We start from the raw sequence: 18,456 nt of genomic DNA, 5'->3' as shown, positions 1-18,456 counted from the left end.
TTATTTTTTTAATAAAGATGCATAAGGAAGGCATATCCAGTAAGGAGTGGCTTTGGGTTAGCCTAGTTTAGAGAAAAGGAGGCTGGAGGGTGACCTCATTGCTCTCTACAGCTTCCTGAGGAGGGGAAGTGGAAAGGGAGGTGCTGAGCTCTTTTGCCTAGTACCCAGTGACAGGAAATGTGGGAATGGTTCAATGCTGCACCAGGGGAGGTTCAGACTGGATGTTAGGAAGCATTTCCTTACCAAGACAGCAGCCAAACAAGCAGTGGTCAATGCCCTAAGCCTGTCAGTGGTTAAGAGGCATTTGGACAATGACCTTAACAACATGCTTTAGCTTTTGGTCAGCCCTGAAGTAGTCAGACAGTTGGCCCAGATGATCATTGTAGGTCCCTTCAAACTGAACTAGTCTGGTCTGTTCTGTTTTGTTCTATTCTATTTTATTCTATTCTATGCTATTCTGTATTTTTAACAATAGTCTAACCTGTGCTATCATTCCCGACTTGATTGTGAGTCTGTCGCCTGGGGCAGCATCACAACATCTTCTATTAAGGCATATCACACTAATGATGTGCCCTGATTTAAAGGGCACCTGACCTACTATAGGAGAAAGTTTGGTTTAACTTGATATAATCTCCCAAACTAGCCACAAATGTATTGGCAGCACTGAAATGTCTCCACAGAATTTCGGTTTCATGCAGCATTTGCTGTTGATGGCTTTTGATAGTCAGACTGCTTTTCAGCGAATGCTTTGGTGGAAGCACAGTTTTGGATTTTGACCATGTCCATTCTATAGGTGCATTAAATGGTAGGACAGAGCCAGAGAAAAACACATTATGCATTTGGTTGTCCACGCGATATCCACTCCTTCTCACTCCCCATCTCAGGGGCCACCAACAAGAATGTCCCCACAGAAAGGTGAGCAGCTGTCCTGTACAACATCTGTGGCTACTGCAGGCCAGCAATGAGCACAGTGATTCTCCTCCCAACATTCTTCAACCTCACATCAAAACCCACCAAGAAAATATGTCTGAAAAAAATGTAAGCTTGGTTTTTTTTCCCATGCTGCACCACTTAAAGACAAAATTATTTTCCTTTCCCGTAACAGATGGAAATAATTCCTATGGCTTCCATCTGTTAGTGAGTGATACTGCCTTGATAATGCACAAAACCATTCCAAGACAGAGGCATCGATTGCACTGAGAAGCACTTCTTAGAAAATAAATATAAAAAATGTTTCCCATTTTTACGATATAATTAGAACGTGAGGGGAAGTGGTTTCTAGTCCTGTTCTGTGAATTAGATTTTTCCATTTTCTGCTAGATTCATGGAGGCTTGGAAAGTTGTTAGCATGCAGATAACTAAAAAGACAGCAATTCCAATTTGATTCAATCTGATGCCTAATTCTCAGAGAAGGAAGAAGCTGCTGAGAGCTTTCCCAGATGTCAAGTTGCCATTTTTCCTGCCCACATATTTTGAAACCCTTATGACAACTGTTTCAGATGTTTGCAATAACAAAGCCAAGGCCAATAATAAATTCAGCCATTGGCTAGTGTTAAAACACTCCAGACTCTCTTCTGAAAATTCCACCCACCTGGTTATACTTTCATTCCTTCTGCCCCAGCTCATGGTGTTACTGAAGTTGATCGAAGGGTTTGCTGGCCAAATCTAGACTTGTTTCTAAGTGGAGACTAGGAGAAGAAAGTTCTTTCTGAGCACTTGAGCACAGAGGTCTCCCAGCAGTTTATACATCCACCTATTTTTTGATGTTTTTTTTTCACTACCTTCGTTAGAAAGTGCAAATTGCAGCAAAAACCTTGGAAGTTTTTCATTTGCTTTTTAGCTGAGGAAAGACAGATTTTTCCCTGAGGGGGTCACAAGTCCTGATAGCAAACCTGCTCCAGTGTGGGTTTCCCACAGAGTCACAGCCTACTTTGGACATCCGCCTCTTAAGCAAGGGGTCCTCCAGGAGCTGCAGGAGTATCTCTGCTCCCCTGTGCACCTACATGGGCTGCAGGGAGACAGCTCCTTCATCATGATCATCACCAGGGCTGCAGGGGAACCTCAGCTCCAGCACCTGCCCCTCCTTCTGCGCTGACCTGGGTGTCAGCAGGCTGCTCCTCTCACGTATCCTCACTCCTCTCTCTGCTGCTGCTCTGCAGAAGTTTTTTTCCCCATTCTTAATTATGTTATCTCAGAGTGACTACCAGTATCACCACTTGGGCTCAGCTGTGCATCCATCCTGGCACATTGGCTCTGTCAGACATGGGAGAAATTTCTGGCAGCTTCTTACACAAGCCACCTCTGTAGCCTCTCGTCACTACCAAAGCCCGACCTTAAAAACCAAATACGCTCTTTGTGGGCATACCTTTTTTCTTTTGAAAATATGCAAAATATTTTTCTAGTAATTTGCTCGCAATTTTTCTTAAGTGGGGATTTAGTGAGAAGGAATTTAAAAGACAGTTCAACTCTCAGTGATCAAAGGCTGGCCTCATGACCCCCACACTGCATTTGGAGCTCATGGCAGCCTCATGGGATCACATAACATGTAGGCACCATAGGGACAGTCCCCGTTCACTTTGTGCACAATGTGGGCAAGATCTGATCCACTTTACTTGGGAAACAGTTGCTGAAAGTGTGCCTTCAGTCTCTGCCAGCAGGTACCCAATGCCCCATCTGCTCATGAAGCTCAGTCTGTCTTCAGTTGCACCACTTTTTCATCACCTGCTCTTTCGTCATTGCCTTTTCCATGAGTAATTTCCAGTCTTTCCAGGGAGCTACTTGGTCTGTTTGCCATCTGTCCTTCTCCTTCCCCTGAGAACACTTGGACAATGTTTCATTTACTGTTGGTTTTTTTTAAGTAAGTTGAACATCTTTTGATAATAAATTGCTCTTGGTGTCCCTTGGAGCCACTTACTTCTCCTTTGGTGACCTCTTGCTCTTTCTGTGCATTACCATGTCTTTATGTAGACTTTTGCCATTTCATTGGTCCACATCTGACACCAGAACAAGTCATGATCCTGAGTCATGACCCTATTATTCTTCTGGAGAGTGCTTACTACTACCCAGGATTATTTTTCCCCTTAGCATTACTCTTTTCTCATTTGCATTCTTTTTTCTATGTGTACGTCGCTGTGTGTGCATGTGTGTGTTCTCCATTTCATTCCTTGATGTTTCACATTTTTACTTCTGGCACTCCCCTTTCTTTTGCCCTTCAAAAACAAAGATAATAAAGCCTTTTACAGCTTTCTAGGTAAGATTTTTTCCTAACTAACTTTTTATTGTTTTTGTTTGATCGAATAAAAAGTATTTGTGTATACCGAACACAGAAAGGAATAAATATGGATAAATTTAAAGACCCATCTAGGTTAAGTTAAGGGAAGAGGTAGACAAAACTGTATTAAGGTGATGCACAGAGAAAGAGAGAACAAGAGCAAATGAAAGCAGAATCTGGGAGTGTTTTCACTTAGCCGATTTTTACAGACAAAAATAAAGTTCTTCTAATCGGATTTAAAAAATAGAATTGGGTAAAATATATAATCTCATCTAAGATTGAAATTTGCCTCTCTTTTTTTTCCACATTGGGATTGACAGAATTTTCCAAGTGTCTTTTAAAATATTATTTACTTAAAAACCAAACAGACAAACAAAACCCAGCCCACTAACCAACCAGCCAACCACCAGGTGAGATGTTCTCCATGGATGCTAGCAGTATACAAACAGGAAGAAGTCTCATGAGATTTCTAAACTCCTCCTGGTTCCTGGACTGACCCCTTCCATCTTCCACTTTCTTTCCTTCAGAGGCCTGCTCCTAGATTATTTTTAATGGAGCTAGTGAGAGCTATGTGGCTCGAGTCTCTGGGGGCCTCCAATGTCCATGCTGTCCACTCCCTTGGGCAAACCTCTTGCCACTGAGAGCTGATATCTCCTCAAACGGCAAGCAAAATTGAAGCGGGCTGCCCAGACAACTCTCCCAGCCCCCTACACCAACACAGCCAAAACTGTTTCCCAGCTATTGCATTTCAGTAGGGAATCCCAATTGTACCTTGCATTTTTTGTTTGGGATTGTGAGAGGGTGAGTTTTTTACAGGGTGAGGGAATACACCCTGTAATTGTGTATTAGTGTTCAAGCACTGAGCTGGTGAACTCCTTCTGGCTCAGGTGAGTGACAGAGAAATTCTGACTCATTTGCAACCAGGAAGGAAGCAGAGTATACTGTGTGCTCAGAATTAGGGACAGCCAGCGAGATTATAGCTGGAAAGGCTGCCTGCTGAGAGCACAGTGTATTTAGAAGCATCTAAAATTATTTGTGTGACTCAGTACTGTTTTCCTAACACTGGCAGCAGCATGTGGTAACTCTCCCCCTTAGGATGCTCTTTTTATCCTCCTTGGTTTTTAACTTGTGGATGAGGAGGAGGAAGAAAAATGAAGAAGAGAGAGACTTTCTCTGCTGTTTTTCAAAAACAAACAACACTTGGGATTTCTCCAGCAATTCAAGGGGATTTGCAGATGAACTTAGAGGTGTTGGACTTGGACCTGGGTCAGTATCACATAGTATCTGCTGTTGTGTACAAGAGCAGAGTTGGGTGATTATCTCTAAGCTTTTCTGATTGAGCCGAATGGTTTGTTTGTCCTGGAACAAATCCTTTCTTTTCTGCCAAAGACAATTTTACACAGTTAAAACCATGGCAATGTGTGGGTGGGCACCACTATGAAATCTGGAATGTTTAATACATCAATTTGAGGAGCCAGGAGGACCCAACAGTAGCAGCACCAGGAAATGCTATAGGGATATGCTAAGAACTCTAGTACAACTTATTCACCTTCGTATTACAGAGGTCTTTGGTGATCCAGTACCACCGAGTAGCGTTTGATTTTCGTCCCATTTATGCCAGTTGCTCAAACACATTCTCCCATCACTCATAACAGTGTGCCCCTTCAGAAAATTTAATCTGATGCCATTATGTAGAAAGTGATAGCTGTTCTCAGCTTAATGACTTTGAAGAATCTACCGCATGAGCTGTCCCAGGATTTAATCTACTTCCCAGATAATAAAGCTCAGTACCTCCTGCTTTTTCTAAACTGCTTCACATCTGGATCCAGTCACTACAGTTGCCTCTGCCTACTGGATCAAGCAGCACTTGGCAGTCAGGAATGCTCTGCAGGTTCCCAGTGGTTGGAGATCATGACTGAGCTACCTCTTTGCCAGCTCATTTGTGCCCAGATCATTCTGGGAAGCCTAAAGGAAAGAGAGTTTCATGTCACAGTGCGTCTCTGCAGGTCCAAATGGACCTCATGCTGAGTGGGTGAGTAGGCACAGAAACTGCTGTGCGGTCGTGATGATAACACGCCAGTGCCTGAGCCAGCTATTCCCTTCAGTGATTCATTCTTTCCCCTCTTATCTCCTTCCCTAACCAGCTTTGCTGACAAAATTAGCGGCATACCTGCTGTATGCTTAGTGCTACTGTTCACAGCACAGAAGAAAATATTAATTCATCATAAATAGAAGCAAATGGACCCACATTAAGCAGAAAGCAGCTTACACTTGTATTACTGCATCGAAGTGAATAGTATGCTTTGACTTATCTAACAGAGGCCATCACAGAGAAGAGCCTGCTAGGCAGAAAAGAGGAAGTCCAGATCTGGATGAGAAAGCATCTAGTGACACCAGGAGACATCCCTAAAGCTGTGCAAGTGTCAACCACAGCATGCTTCTTTCTTCCAATCCCCTTGCACGTAATCATGCAGCTATCTGGAATGGAGCTCCCCCTCATCCATCCAAACCACAGAAAAAGCAAGTGGGCCCACAGCAAGAAACATCTTAGCCTTCCCTCTCTTCATAACCACCTCCACTTGTACTCTGAAAACTAAAACTGAGGAAAACAGAAAATTCAGCTGAGAAAGAACATGGACTAATGTGTGAGTCATGCAGCTGGATACCCTACCTGACTTCTTTTGGATTCTGTTTTTATCTGGGTACTTGCCAACAACCCAGAATCTACTGGTTGAAAGAATCTACACTCCATTCATAGAAAGGACTCACCCTAGTTCTAAAGATAAATGAGTACTATTTGCCAGCAGGGAAATGAAGCCTGTCCATGTGTTCAGCTGACTGCTACACACTCACAGCCAGAACATCTGCACAGAGATCATTGCACTAGTCAGTTCCTTTTCCAGCTGTCTTTCCATCATACTGTAGAGGACACAAGGAGTCAACTAAATGTTCTTCTTTAGGAACAGACATACATTGATGAAACAATTGTTCCACATCCAAAATGTTGCTCCCGCCTTCCCTCCTTTCCCTAAATTGCTTTCCTGAAAATTAGCATCCCAACAGAAGTGCATTTCAACCCTCAGAGACAAGCTCCAGACATGATGGATTTTCCTCCTTCTTCATTCAAGGTCAGCTTCAATCCTAAGGCAGTGGCTTATTTTTTTTTCAACAAAGCATTACAAAACCATGGTAATGGGATCGACCTCTGCCTGCGAGCTGCTAATGACTTCCTGGGTGAGAACCCAGGGAATGGATCCACTCTCGTCCACATGCCGCTGGGGGAATTAATTCACTGGAAGAGCATTACTTAGCTGACTTTCAGCACTTCCATGGGGAAAAAAAAAAAGGCTCGGCAATGGCTGGCTGGAAACTACAGCTTGCCAGGGGGGCTGGCTGTTGTCAGATGTTGTTAAATCTCACAGTGCTGCAGAGCCACGGCATGTCCCCAGCAGACAGGGTGTTTTCGTTCAACAGTTATTTGGGAGCAAAGTGCACCAAGTACCTTAGGCAAGCATTATTATTAACTCAGATTATTCATTACTGGTTTTGGTATTACTCTACACCTAAGAGAGGGCACAATGACTCAGATCCCAGAAGGCCAGTGAAGGAATGCACAGACCACAGAGCAGGCATGAGCTCATGTCCCAGGCAGGCACAGCAAGGCAGGTATGGTCCAAAGACCTCGCATGCTGCCTGTAGTCCAGCGCTGACTGCAGAATCCTCCTAAGGCATAAGGCAGGCATGTGAGAGGAGGCTGCATCCTTTGTTTCATGTGATGCAGATCGCTGGAAGAAGAGAAAGGGAAAAGGGTTTTCCTGAAAACAACACACCACAAATAAGACTGAGCCAGAATTGTGTATTAAGCTGCATTGTGAATAAGGCCCAGCAATTGAATTGTTTCTTCAGAAAAACAAATAAACGAAATGCATGCTGAAACCAGGCCTGTTCCTGTTGGAATTTTGGACCCAGCTCCTTTCTGAGCTCTAACTTGCAGAGACATTCTGTAAGTCCAGAGATGGAGGAGATATTTTAATTGCTCTGAACAACATAATGCAGCAGTTAGAGTGGGCCTGCTTGATGCAGATTTTGGAGGCAAATCTCCAGAAGTTCTGTTCCACATAAATTGCTTTATGATGCTATGATCTTTCCTGCTGGAAACCACATGAAGGGAAAAGCAGGATTCCTCCAAATTTGCATATCTCTTTTTTAGCACAGGTCTCTTTAGCTGCTAACAGCCAGCACAGGCCTCTCAGGAAACGTACCCTCCTCTCCAAAGAAAGACACAAACGCACCAAGCCTTCTATCACTGCTCATTAGCACCTTTTGACTGCCCTGTACTTTCCATAATTACTGGATAAGTAAAAAATCAGTAACAGTTTCTCTTGTCCTTCAGCTAAACTCATAGAAGGATCACTTTTACACCAGAATGACTCAACTGGCTTTGCAGCCATCCAGCTGCACAGGGATTCCCAGGGACCTACCAATAAGATCCAACTTGAATATTTCAAGTCAATAAATACAGGAATTCAGTGCACTTGATTTTCAAGTTTCCTGGTTTATTAACTCAACAGTATGGTCCAGTCCCCAAGAAGAGGTCTGTGAGCCAGGTTTCCTGACTTGTCAAGGCCCTGGCTGCATATAAACATAGTCACACCCAACACTTCCATTTAAGCCCAGCCCTGGATTCTCCTTTCCTGTTTAAGCCGTGCTGTGGTTCTGCTCAGCCACAGCTATGCCCATTCCTGGCCACAGACCTGTGGGTCTGGTCTCTCATCTGCAGGATGGCCTCCTAAGCTGACCTAGGCCATGTCTTGTCACCAGGAACTTCAGCGATGATCGTCACTCCTGGCTGAACCTGGCCTTCATCGAGGCCTGCCTTGTCTGGGCGCTGCGAGTATGGAACCGGGGTTTAGTTTTGTGAATGTGCAACAAATGTGCAGCTTTCTCAAAAGAAAAAGGATCAACTTTAAGAAAAACCTCAAGATCACAAACCTGATTATAATACTGTTTCAGCTTTCAGCTTACCAGGTAGTACCTGTCCTCCATGAAGAGGTGGTGGGTTTTTTGGGCATTGAGGTTAAGTTTCCCAGGGCTGGCAGATTTCTCCCAGAGCTGAGAGGCCCATTCATCTTTTCCCCCATCAGTGAAGTCAACATTTACAGCTGATGGATTTTTCAAAAACAGAAAGAAAATAGAAAAGCCAAAACCTAGATTGCTATGCCAGTGTGACAGCTCTAAGTTTGTAACATTAGATTTGCTTATAAACCTTTTCCCTCATGTCTGATGGATCATCTGACATGCATCCAAACTCAGGGAGCTGAAGTAGCTATTTGCAGATGGGCTTCATCTCATCCCAGGATGGATGCATAAGCTGCGCAGATGATTCATTCTCTGCAGGTCTTTACAGTCTTTATAGTCCCATCATAACCTTCAGAAATGGTGCTTTGTCCTATTCCAGCACCTGCTTAAAAGAAGCAAGCACAAAACCAGTAATGCCTCATTGCAACAAATCTCATCAAATTTAGAGCTGAGATCTTACAGCAGTGAGATATAGTGCTACACTGCCTTCCTTCTGCCACTCAAAAAGTTGGACAAATCAGATTTTAATGCTGACATAAATGGGAAAAAAATCTTCACTGCAAGGAAAAAGTTAAATTCCAGTGAAGTCATCCAAAAAAGAAGGACCAGGGTAACTCTTTAAACCTTTTTTTTTTTTTAAATTTTCTTTCCCCAAACCTTTCCCTGTGTCTCTTTCTTCATTCCCTTGGAGAACAACAATCTTTTTTCTTGATCAAGGAAATAATAGCAAAAGCAAAGAATTGCCTTAAATTGCTTGGGTAGCAGGAGTGGTTGGTTCAATTAATTGCCTTAACTTTGCAGAAACACCTGGCATGCTGTTTACACCCTGAGACAGGCAGACTTCCATTAGGAAAAGAGTGAAGAAGATGAATGAAAATCAGCAAAGACTCACCTGCAGACTTTGGCAAGCAGAAGATCTTTAGCCTAGTCCTGCTGAAACCACCCTGCAAATGCATCTGCCCGGGCTGAAAATCAGAGTAATACAGCCTTCAGGTGCTTACAGGAGCTTTGATCCCAAGAATGGCAGCAAATGGGGATGATAAAAAATTATCCTTACTATTATTGCAGGAAGATGATGTAATGCTGGAAAGTGTTTCTGGACTTCACCTAGGTATGTTTCAGCAAGAACACGAGGACCAGAGACAACGTGGTGCAAACTGAACGACAGGCTCAAGCCTTCATGCAAAACCTGGACCTCTGTGAGCTCACTGAAATGCGTAACCAGCATGGCACAGAGGGCTTCACAGGGTTTATTAGAAAGCCTCTGTTGTGACTGAGGCAGGAGAAACTACATAAGCAGCCAGAGATGACACTGAAGAACCAGAGCCATTGCTATGACTTGATTGATATGACCTGACCCCTGAAAAAGAGAAATTTACTTTCTTGGTTGCAGTACTGGCAAAAAAGAGGTTTCAGCTGTTTCCTGACTTCTCTTCCAGGAGACAAGATGCTCTGTCTACCTCAGAACAACACTGCTCATCATCAAATGGAAGGGTAAAACACAGTGGTGCTTCAAAAAATCAGGCCAGGTTTTCTGGATTTCCATGTGAGTTGGTATGCACTTGGTACTCTAAAAGGTAAGGTAACAGGCAGGTGAAGACCTTGGCCTCTCTGACTGATAGGAAGCTCCAGGGAAGGTGACTGGCTGGCTCAGAGACCCCTTACAGACCCACAGCACATAAGCTGGCTCTCTTTTTTTGGAACTTGTGCTTCACAACTGAAGCACACATTCTCCCACAGGCTGTGGATGATACAGCTGTACAGATGCAGTAGGAGTCATTCTCAAACCTCTTAACTGTTTGAAATTCCTCATGCTCGCTATTTCCAAGAGGGCAGGGGGGGAGCAGATCTGAAAAAAAAAATGTAAATAATTTGTTTACCAGTGGAGGGACTTTCTCCCTGCATCTGGCTTTGCTATTTTCCTGAGCAGCCCACCAGCACAGAGCAAGCAGAGATGTGTAGCGTGGGTGGGTTGGAAAGGCTTAGCTCATACATCATCCAGAGCTCACTGCTGGGACTGAATGGGGCTTGCTGGCTGCAGGAGATTTAATTAAGAGGAGATGTATGTTCCACTGGGGACCGGGCTCTTGCCTTGGCATGCTGTGTTTCTATTGCACACTTTTGACACAGAACATAAATGTTTTTCCTTCCTCCTAACATCAATTCTTATTCCAATAAAACCAATGCCTGACTGGTCCTGTGAGAGCACAAGTCCCAGTGTATTCCCTTAATGTGATGGGGAATCCATCTTGAGACTCTCAGACCCCCTTGTCCCTTTGTTTCTTGACAGGAAGGCTCATGCTGTTCCCCAGAGCCAGCTTCAGGACAGAGCAGCAGGGGCACAGTGAAGCCTGCTGAGGTGTGGAGCCCTGATGGGAAGCCCAGGAACACTGCTTGCTGGGTCACAGCCACTGCCTGAAAGCTACCCCTCCAGCAAGCATTTGCTTCCCCATGTTCCAGTGCTCTTCCACACAGGAACATTTATCACGTGCAGGCAGCAAAGCTGAGCTAAAATTAGAAAGAATAATTTCTGCTAGATTAATAAATTAAGGATGTCTTTTGCAGGAGCTTACCCTGTGCGTGTTAGGGGATGTTTTGGCTTCCATTTAGCCATGACATATCAGTCATCTCACCTTGTGCCTTGCCTGACATTTTCCAGCTCTGACTTCTCTGTCTTTCAGACCATTTAGCCATCTTCTTTCATTACTGTTATAGCCCAATTAACAACAATTTCAGTCCTCTTTCTTGAGGGGGCAGTTCATGCGCAGTTTCTTCATCTGGCTTGTGTAAATGAATATTCAGAGATAAAATGGTTGTTTTGGAGTGAATACAGGGTAGTGACACCCTGAGAGGACTCTGCTGACACCAAACACCGAGGCCATGGCATACGCAGCTGGAGAGCATTAGCAGAGCCCATTCAGAGGTTTGCTTCTCTCAGGGCTGGTTTCTGTTCTTTTTATTGGTGTTAAATTACTTTCCAAGCTCCCCTGTGAACTGAGAAGACACCACTTAATTTTAAAATGATAGATCATTTTGATGCCTCTCACTTCCTCTCTGCTCCCTCCCAAAGGAGCAGAATGGAAGCCCCAGTGACCACCACTTTGAAGGCTGGGTTGGCCCCCACATTAAGGTCTATCTTTATCAGAAGCAATCTCTCATTCTCTGAGTGGACAAAGATCTTCCACTGCCTAGAGGTTACTCTCAATGCCATTTTTAATGCAGTCTGTGCTCAGCTGGGGTACGGCAGCCATCAGCTCAAGTTCAAGCACTGTCAGTAACAATTCTTATATAGGGAGCCCGTAGTCTGCTCCCCAAAAGGCTGGAATCCCAGAAACATCCTCTTTTCCAAAACCTTCAGTGCAAATGGACTGCCACTTTATTCACCAGGGTGATGGGGAGTCTTCCCTCCTGCTTTCAGCCATCTCCTTCAAGCTCAGTATTGTGAAGTCCATGGATAGACTCGGGTCCTTCCAGATGGGGAATCCTTCTCTCTACCTGATATCCAGGAGGGAAGAATTTAACCCCTTCAGGAGATGAGTATATGGACTAAAACCTGTGCCTGTGCTGTTCTAAGGAACAGTTGCCATTCCCTCCTGGAGTGACTTAACAGTAGTGAGTCCCCTCTTTCCAGAATCATCTTCTGGACAGAAAGTAAAGGATGAACTTTTCTTGTGCTCCCTCAGGTCTTCTCCAAGCTAAAGCTTGGCTCTGGGACTATGACAGGGACATGCTTTTCACAGGCAGGGCACCAGGACACCTGAAAAATCTCCACTACTGGAGGCAATCTCAACCCCATCCCAATCCTTTGGGCTCAGTGAACCCAAGCAGTGCTGGACTTCTGCCTCAACCTACTTCCCAGAACTATATACAGCAGAGTCACAATGTATAGCCCAACTGGACTCATCTAGTAATGGCAAATATTTTGGTATGCACCCCTTGGTACCAGCTTTGACCTCTTTATCTCATTCTCATCAACCCACTCTTCCTAAAGCACAAGCCAAAAATAGACAGTGGCTGTGACTCAGAAAGGGAAAGAAGAGTCATTCTGACTCAAATACCAAGGTGGGCCTCCAGAGGATGGCACATGGGACCCTGCACCAGCACTTGCAGCTCTCCATGTCTCAGCTGCCAAAGTTCCCTCCCTAGAGACTGCAGCATGCTGGAGATGCTGCTGCTTATCTCTCCAACAGCAGAGGTGATGCTCTGCTGACTCTATAGTGTGACTCAAAGGCATCACCGCTTCAATAGGTCTTGACCACGGGCTGAAATCTGAGTAGCTTTATCTGGGCTGGGAGATAACACCGGCCAAGGTTCCCTCTCTGGCCTGGAGCAGCATAGCAGAATTTACATCCATACAACTAAACCCTATTGTCTGTCTATCCATCCAGGGAGTACTCCCTGATTGTTGTTTCACCTGAACCACAGCCAGGCAGTGCTGCAAGCTGGGACAGTCAGAGCCAAGACAGAGATGTGGATGGGTTCACAACTAAGCTCACAATCTAGTTCTAATTAGGAAAGCCAAGGTTATAGAACACTTGTATTTAATTTTTCTAAGCTGGTCTGACTCTTGTTAGCACCAATGGCCTTGCTAACAAGCATCTTGTCTTCAGACATCATTCCACTGCTCTTCTTTCTGAAGGCACAGCTGAATGGGAGGTTTTTCCTTGGGAAAGAGAAGATAAATTGCAAAAAGATAAGCAAACACATTGCCCTAGAAGGAGAGAGCAGACGTCCATTACCAGTACCTAATATTCTCCCTTCCTGTTTTTCTCATGTTCTGGGCATTTTCCCTTTTGTCCAGCAAAATAGCTCAGAGGATAATATCATGTGGACTCCTGAGTTTATAAGTTTATGTTAGATGATTGGATAAAATAAGGCAAAGTATGACCAAACATAGAGCTGGACAATCCCAGAGAGTGGTCCTATCCCACATCACCTCCACATCACCAGGAGCAGTGGGATCCCTTCCCAGCCTGTTCAACAGATCAGCTGGTGCTCAGTTCTCCCATCAGGGAGGCAGGCTCACGTGCAGCAAGGAAAGCAGGTCCCAGAGGATGCAACTACATCCTCACCTCTTACAGGAACACAGTTGGTTTCCCTTGCTTTCCTCACCATCTGAAACACAGCCCACAGCAGCGTTAGTTCCTCTGACTGCTTGTAAAAGGTCAGCAGAGGTCAGTCCATGGGTGAAGGAGTTCTCTGGTTCCATTGATACCCATCTCATCTATTTAAATGTCCTTTTTTTGCAAACTGGAGACCATGACTGAGGAAGTATCTGCCCCAGCCATCACCTCCCTTCAGCAGATGCCAAGAGAAAATTTCTCCTTTGAATTAGTTACAGCAGTACTGAGACCGCTTCTGTGTCCATGATCACCCATAGTTCCTTCAGCCCCTTCCACTCTGGAATTGCTCTGCCCAAAACATTGAGAAGCAAGATGCTCTTTGCATCCTCCAAAACACTAAGACATCAGAGCTGAGCAGACTTACCCACTTTCAGACTCTATGCTTGATATTTTACAGCAGGAGGTTTTGACTCAAAAAAAAAAAAAAGATAGCTTTGATCAATACAACGCCTAGTTAGGGCTAGGAAAGCATGACCCTGAACTGACTTTCTTCTACCAAACATCACATTCTGCTTCAAAGCAGAAAGAGTCCTGAAGATGTCAGAATTTTTTTAATCCATCATTTTGCCTCACCTTTTTCTGGGAAAGAGGCAACTCATCCGAGCTGCAATTTTGCAAGTACATCAAGCCTGAACCAGGCAGGCACCAAGGACATCGCTGCTTGAGTGAATAATGTATTCCTAAAGATCAACCCCATCTTTTCAATGGAAATATCAAGAAAGTAGCTGTGCCCCTTTCTGCAATCAGAGAAGTGTAGCTCTTTCAGGCAAAGAAACCAAACCGCTGCCCAGTTCATTACTCTGTGCCAAACCACAGCCCAAGGCTTTCCCAGCTGGCAGTCCACATCCATGCAGGCAATGTGCAGACACTGTAATTGCTCTCTCATGCTTGTTTTACCTGATTTTTCAGAAGCAAGCAGCATCTAACATATCTCAAAGAGCAGGTCCTCTGATTTATAAAGAGCATCTATCCAGTGCCACTATTCTTTAATTAAAAAAGCCATTTAGTGTCTGATCATGAAAAATGGATCAATATTTTTAAGGTGCTGCTGAGTAACAACGAAAAAACCTGAAACAACTTGAAATACAGACAGATCACTTTTCTCAGGAAATCAGAGCGTTTACGGAAGTTTACTTAATTCAGCAATTTTGGAACAGTTTTCCTGGTCATATCAGTGATGTATACGTGTGCACACAAGTGCATTCCTCTGACTTGTTTCTGACCTTGGTTATGCCAGGGTTAATCCTGTCCATTGCTGGCCAGGAGGGACTTCAAACTGATGCTGTGATTACAAGAGTTTCCTCTGAGAACCTTGTCATCCACGTAAGCAGCACACAGCAAAACAAAGCATGTCAACTTTCTGCAGTGCATTTGTCACCCCTTCTTGAGCATGAGCCAAGCCCTCATCATGGGTGTAATTGACTCTGCAGTCTATTCAGATGGACATATACTTGCATTTGTTACTGTTATCTGCAGGTTAACCACAGCTGACCCTTAGCATTTTCCCCTGTGCACAAAGGACTTTCAGCTTCTGCGGTCTGAAACTGTGACACAAAGGTTTTTTGCTAAAAGGAAACCAAGCCCATCACAAGGCTCTCAGTGCCCAAGAGAGCACATCACTCCTTCTCCTTACTCTCCCACTGCACTGGCTTATAATTAGCACAGTCCAACTAATGAAGTGGTGATTGCAGTCAGGCTTCTGGAGACTATTTATGGGTTAGACCACACAACTAATTGACCTTCCTTCATTCAGTCTGATGTTCAATTCACTTACCCCATGCCATTTCTCATTTCAGCAGACCAACACAAAAGTCGTGCGTTTGGCATATCAGCAGGATGTTAGAAAGTTAGAGTGGTGGAAAGAAATCAAAACCTTTTTACTATGTGTCTAGAAGTTACAACAACAAGGGCCATCACCAAGACATCATGGGAGGGAGGGCTGACGACCCCCTGTAGGTGCCTCTCACAGTCTGGTGTAAGACTTCCTTCAGGACTGACATTTTACCCACTGAATGTCTTCTCCAGTCATCCTAGGAAATGGCCATCACTCAATCCTGACCCACAGGTAAGGGAACACACTCAAGGGCAACGTACTGGCTAGGGGAAGAACCAAGCCCTTGCCCAGTTTATGTCTTTCCCAAGGTTTAGACAGCAGCTGAGCAGGATGGTTGAAGATCTGCCTGATGGCATTTTTTGGTGTCTCTGATCTTCTCACTTCCCTCTTTACTTGCTTGCCAGGTGGAAGACACTGTCAGGAGAGACAAGGGAAGGTAACTGAAGTGCTGAGCTCCCACAGTAAAAGAGGCCGTGCCCATAACTCAGGCAAGCAACTTCCCAACATCTCACCTGAGCCTATTTATTTGCTCCTCACACCATCCCTTTTCTAACTGAAAGCTTGAGTTGCCACCTGGAAAAGACTTCCTGAGAAAAGACCTTCTGGGCCCCTCGGAAGCACCTGGGGAGAGTGAGGCTGCCATTGTTCGTGAAAGCTGTCCTGGCTGAGGCCCTGACATTTTGTTCCTCTTCCTGACACAGACTTGACATACATGCAGAGTTGAACCATCATGGACCACCAGCCTAACCTGATACATGCAGAAAGAGGCATGTCCCTGCTCATCCCTGAACCTGGCAGAAAATTACACCTAGAAGAGCCCAGGGTTTCCCTTGTTTTGGAAAATCTGCTTAATCCTGGTTTTGTGTGAAACTCCTTACCAAAGAAAAGGCCTAAAATGAATTAACTTAAAGAAATCAAAGGCTGAAATCTTATATCTCAGGTACCCATAAGGCAAGCTGGCATGTGTACTTAATGGTTTTTGAATGTATCAGAAAAGGAAAAGCCACAGGGCTGATATCATTAAAGACAATAAATCCATCCTAGGAAAGACAACAAATTTAATCTGGTTCTAACATTTCTGATTAGCTTTTCTCTTTATGAACACTTTGATTATTGGAATCTTGCCCTTTTACTCACTGATTATTTAATGCAATTAATACTCATTTCAACTTTGCCATTGAGAGCATATTTTCATTTGCTTTTACAAGCAGAAAGCTGATGTCTGCTCTAATCAAAAGATGCACTCCAGGCATGTGAAATACAGTACTACAATGTGCATTACAAGGATCAATGATAAATTACATGAACTCCTTATTCCCAGGAGGGATTTATTACTGAGGTAAAAGGAACAAATGGTTACAGCAAGAGATGGTTTGTTTTCTCTTGCTGATTTATGCAAAAGGTCTGTTCCGGCACTCACATAAATAAAAGTGTTAAGGAAAGAATACAGTGTCACATGAATTCATATAGAGAAAAGCTCTGCTGCATATAGAAGGAATGCTAACAATGCTGTTTCCATATTTGGTTCAGTTAGTTGCTTCTACAAGAAAAAAATAAATAAGTTGTACTGTTAAATGTGGAGGGAAATTGAATGAACAATTAAAAAAATGCCATGAAGAAAAAAAATGTATAAAATATGTTTTAAAAGCAAAGAAAAATGCATGGATTCAAAGTTACTCTAACAAATTTCTATCTCATCATGACATTTTTCAATTCCTTGTATCATCTTTAAGACCTTTTCATTACCATTCCAATCAAGTTGCAAGAGAAGAGCAAAGATTCACCATAACCTGGCGAATCATTGCGTGATTTCCTCCCCTTGTTGCTGTTCTCAGCAGGACTTGAACAAGAGCTGATACCTTTGGTTAAGACCTCTACAGTCTTTATTCCCACCATGGACACCCAGAAGAAATCCAGCCTCTCCCTCAGTTGCCTTGCACACATAAGCAATGCTTCAGGGCAGCCCTGGTTGTTGGATGCATTTGCTGCAGTCCTGCATTTGGACTGCAGCAAACAGACAGGCCAGCTAACACACAATGATCACAAATGCAGCAGGATATTAACATCTTGAAGAGAACATACCTACTTGTAACTTTGACCGGGGAACATCAAAAATCCAATTTTTCTTAGGCTTAACAGAACTGTTGCATGTGGTAGGGAAAATCAGTATATGATTTCTGTTCCATCTCTCCGTGAGTCTTCACGTGCCTTTCTGAGCCAACCTGTATTTCTGCAGTGTACCTTGTTGTTTTCTAAACACTGGACTGGACGTTCACCTAGGAAGCCATTCCTGGCTCCCTGCCATCATTTTGCAGTAATGAACTCTTGCATAGGAAGTCGCCTCAGCCCCAGGCTGAGGTCTCTCCTGGAGTAAATTCTGCCTTGTCTCTTAGATGGCATCAATCATTCATAGCCTTGTCCTGCTCTGAGCATCTGCTTCCCATTCTCTTCCTTAGTTTCCTCCTGATTAATTGATGAAATTGTTAAGTGTGGTTGCCTCGGAAACCGCCATTTCCTTCAGCATTTTTGGCCCCCTTTATGGTAGAAAGCAGGAAATCTTCACAGGAACCCTGAAGGGATATAAAGGTTGAATAGGACTCACCCTTCACCAGGACAACGCAGGCTAAGACACTAAAATAAATCCTGGCTGTTCCCAGATTGCCATGGTGTCTAAGGACAGAGAGCACAAGGAAGGGAAGAACCATGTGCTTTTCCTGTCATACCCAACATCCAAGTGACAAATATGCCATTCTCCAGGCAGTTTTCCCTCAAATAACATCTACAACAGCTCTCAAACTCCTATCCATGGCATCATATGGGCAGCATGAATGCTGGTGCAAGTGCAAGAGGGCAACATTGCACAACCACTGCCTGCCCTCTTCCACGCACGCTAGTCAGCACCTGAAGTCCCTGGCTGCAAGAGCTCAGTGCACCAAGGCAGCTTGCCTGTCATCAGCCCCTGAAAAAGGGAAACTGACCACCAGGAGAGATGCAGCTGATGCGAGCACAACAGCACGGCAACTTCTGCATGGGCCCGTGGCAATGCTTCCTCTTCCAAACAACCCCAGTGCCAGCACAGTGATGGTTTGCAAAGAGGAGCTGGGGGCAGAAACAAAAGTGATATTAAAACCCATCTTCACCTGAAAGCT

The 18,456-nt window shown here is 44.2% G+C and overlaps 2 long non-coding RNA genes across 3 annotated transcripts in view; both read right to left on the bottom strand.

Moving 5' to 3' along the window:
- Positions 1 to 18,456, bottom strand: part of LOC128787630 (uncharacterized) — a 78,390-nt gene that overhangs the window by 25,121 nt on the left and 34,813 nt on the right. The gene's annotated exons all lie outside the window — the stretch shown is intronic.
- LOC128787632 (uncharacterized) lies at positions 7,807 to 10,130 on the bottom strand. Of its 2 annotated transcripts, XR_008430761.1 has the most exons (3): positions 9,408 to 10,130; positions 9,243 to 9,315; positions 7,807 to 8,732 (listed from the first exon to the last, which is right to left on the bottom strand). It is a non-coding gene; the product is annotated as an uncharacterized LOC128787632 (long non-coding RNA). The 2 variants fall into 2 exon arrangements; XR_008430760.1 differs by having other exon boundaries at positions 9,243 to 10,130.

This window comes from Vidua chalybeata, chromosome 4, assembly GCF_026979565.1.
Source record: "Vidua chalybeata isolate OUT-0048 chromosome 4, bVidCha1 merged haplotype, whole genome shotgun sequence".
Lineage (NCBI taxonomy): Eukaryota > Metazoa > Chordata > Aves > Passeriformes > Viduidae > Vidua > Vidua chalybeata.
Note: the sequence above shows the minus strand (reverse complement) of the source record. Positions and strands in the feature narration are given on the sequence as shown.